The sequence below is a fragment of the Balaenoptera acutorostrata genome, chromosome 7, assembly GCF_949987535.1.
Source record: "Balaenoptera acutorostrata chromosome 7, mBalAcu1.1, whole genome shotgun sequence".
In the NCBI taxonomy this organism is placed as follows: Eukaryota; Metazoa; Chordata; class Mammalia; order Artiodactyla; family Balaenopteridae; genus Balaenoptera; species Balaenoptera acutorostrata.
The window spans coordinates 43,430,361-43,434,006 of NC_080070.1; the positions used below are offsets into that span (position 1 = coordinate 43,430,361).

At 32.4% G+C, this 3,646-nt stretch overlaps 1 non-coding gene across 1 annotated transcript; it reads left to right on the forward strand.

Annotated features, from left to right (window-relative positions):
- Positions 1–2,513: 2,513 nt before the first annotated feature.
- LOC114237970 (U6 spliceosomal RNA) lies at positions 2,514–2,623 on the forward strand. The gene has a single exon (XR_003623418.1). It is a non-coding gene; the product is annotated as a U6 spliceosomal RNA (small nuclear RNA).
- Positions 2,624–3,646: the final 1,023 nt, after the last annotated feature.

Sequence of the window (3,646 nt, forward strand, 5' to 3'; positions counted from 1 at the left end):
GCAATCCCACTACTGGGTATATACCCAGAGAAGACCATAATTCAAAAAGACACATGCACCCCAATGTTCATTGCAGCACTATTTACAATAGCCAGGTCATGGAATCAACCTAAATGCCCATCAACAGACAAATGGATAAAGAAGATGTGGCACATATATACAGTGGAGTATTACTCAGCCATAAAAAGAAATGATATTGGGTCATTTGTAGAGACATGGATGGATCTCGAGACTGTCATACAGAGTGAAGTAAGTCAGAAAGAGAAAAACAAATATAGTATATTAACGCATACATGTGGAACCTAGAAAAATGGTTCAGATGAACCGGTTTGGAGGGCAGAAATTGAGACACAGATGTAGAGAACAAACGTATGTACACCAACGGGGGAAAGCGGTGGGGGGTGAAGGTGGTGGTGTGATGAATTGGGCGATTGGGATTGACATGTATACACTGATGTGTATAAAATGGATGACTAATAAGAACCTGCTGTATAAAAAAATAAATAAAATAAAATTCAAAAATTCAAAAAAAAACCCCCACAGAAACAATTAAGCATTTAAGTCAATCCAGAAAGAGAAATATAAGAGAAGCAGCAGGAAAGATGCACAAAGTTTAAAGCAAATTTAATTAATTAGAAAAGTGGAGAAATGATGGTAAATCCAAAATCCATTCTTTCAACAGGGCTAATTACATTAGCAAGCTCCCCTCAAGCATAATCAAAACCAGAAAGGAGAGAAAGAGAACTAACCCCCCAAATAAAAAATCCAATATAAAATATCAATAATGAGAAGTGGATTTAAGCAAAGATACAAAAGAAATTGTGAAAACTTTTAAGAAAATATAATTTACATCTCTATGTTGAGAAATTTAAAAATCATGATTAAATGAAAATTTTAAAATGAAAATACAAATGGCCGAGTTTGTATAAAAGAAGTTGAGAGTCTACACAGAACAAAAAGCATGGAAAAGGTAAAAGACCTACTGTTAAAGTACTGGATCCAGAGAAATTTATTAGCAAGCCTTTTCATATGTGTTCATCTTTAAGGAACACATAATTTCCATGCTATGAAACTTATTAAAAGGGAGGAAAATAAAAGCTTTACAATTTATTTTACAAAACTTGTATAACCTTGGTACCAAAACTTGACATATTAGAGCCTTAAAGAGGGACAACTACAGACTAAATGTATAACTATGAATATAATAATCACATATGAAATATTAGCAAATCAAAACTAGAGTTATATTACAAAATATACTATGTCCAAGTGAGTTCATTCTAGGAGTATAAGAATGATATAATTTCAGGAAATTTATTAATATAATTAACCATATTACTAGAACAAGGAAAATATTATGGTCAAAATATCAAAAATACTGGTGTCAAAACATTTGGTAAAATCCAAAATCTATTCCAGATTTTAAAAAAACCCTCTTAAGTAGAAAAAACTTTAACTTAAGAATCCTGAAATTAATATCTTGAAATAAATATCTCCCAAATAAGAAGTATTTCTCTTCAAGTCAAAAAAGACAAAGATACCCACTGTAACCACTATTATTAGGCATTTTTCTGGAATTTAAAGAACAGTAATAAGAAAAATGAAATGAGACATATAAATATTGAAAAAGAGAAAAAGATTTTTTTGCAGAAGACATTTGCCTATCTGAAAAAACTAAGAAAATCAAATACACTATAGAGTAAAATAAGGTACACATGATTCAAAATGTAAAAAATAGTTGGAAAAAGATGTGTACACACACACACACACACACACACACACACACACACACATACAGTCCTGATATATGTAATATCCTGACACAAAGGGGGAAAACACTGATTTTTAAAAACTTGTACGTAGCAGAGAATACAATAAATAAAGCTGACAGGCACATGATAAACTGAGAAAAATATTTGAAACCCATCCTAAATATTAATTCCTTTGATAGCTGAAGAACTCTTAGAAATTTTTGGACACTTTCATTCATTCAACAAATATTTATTTAGTGCTTATTCTTTGACAGGCACTGTTGTAGGTGCTTGGGTCATAAACAAACAAAAACTCATAAGTCTCTGCCATCAAAGGTCTTACCTCTTCATGCAGTTTATTTAGAAAAATGCAAATACTAATAAAAAAATGAAAAAAACCTTTACCTCCATTAGCATTTAAAGAAATGTGAATACAAAACTTTTATCTTTATTTTTCACTATTTAAGTCAGTAGAGATTTAAAAAATTATTACACTCAATGTTGTCAAGGGTATGGGAAACACATACTCTCATACACTTCTGGAAGGAGAATAAATTGGTAGAACCGTTCTGGAAGGCTATTTGGCAATCTTAAGAAGGTTGACTAGCAATTCCTCTTTTAGGAATTTAGACCAAGTAAATAAACAGATAATTGCAAAAACAATTTAACCACAAGGATATTTATTGTAGAGCTATTTGTAAGAGCAAAAAAGTTGGAAACAATCTAAATTTGGCATATACACACAACATAAGAAATTATATTGTGCTCATTTCGGCAGCACATATACTAAAAAACTGGAATGATACAGAGAAGATTAGCATGGCCCCTTGCACAAGGATGACATGCAAATCTGTGAAGTGTTCCATATTTTTCAATAAATGGGCAGAAGACCTAAATAGATATTTCTCCAAAGAAGACATACAGATGGACAATAGGCACACGAAAAGATGCTCAACGTTGCTAATTATTAGGGAAATGCAAATCAAAACTACAATGAGGTATCAATTCACACTGATCAGAATGGCCATCATTAAAACATTTACAAATAACAAATGCCAGAGGGGGTGTGGAGAAAAGGGAACCCTCTTGCACTGTCGGTGGGAATGTAAATTGGTGCAGCCACTATGGAAAACAGTATGATTTCCTCAATAAACTAAAGATAGAGTAGCCATATGATTCAGCAATCCCTCTCCTCGGCACATATCCAGACAAAACTCTAATTCAAAAAGACACATGCACCCTATGTTCATAGCAGCACTATTTACAACAACCAAGACATGGAAACAACCTAAATGTCCATCGACAGATGAATGGATAAAGAAGATGTGGTATATAAATACAATGGAGTATTACTCAGCCATAAAAAAGAATGAAATAATGCCATTTTCAGCAACATGGATGGACCTAGAAATTATCATACTAAGAGAAGTAAATCAGAAAGACAAATACCATATGACATCACTTGTATGTGGGATCTAAAACATAACACAAATGAAACATATCTATGAAACAGAAACAGACTCACAGATATAGAGAACGGACTTCTGGTTGCCAAGGCAGGGTTGGGGTGGGGAAGGGAAGGATTGGGAGTCTGGGATTAGCAGATACAAACTCTTATGTATAGAATGGATAAACCACAAGGTTCTACCGAATAGCACAGGGAACTATAGTCAATATCCTGTGATAAACCATAATGGAAAAGAATATATATATGTATTACTGAATCACTTTGCTGTACAGCAGAAATTAACACAACATTGTAAATCAACCGTATTTCAATAAAATAAAAAAGAAATTATATTGTAGAAGAATATGTAGTAATACAGAAATACTGTTAAATGAAAACGCAGGTTGTGTTATTATATACTGAATGATTCAATTTTAAACGAAAAGTA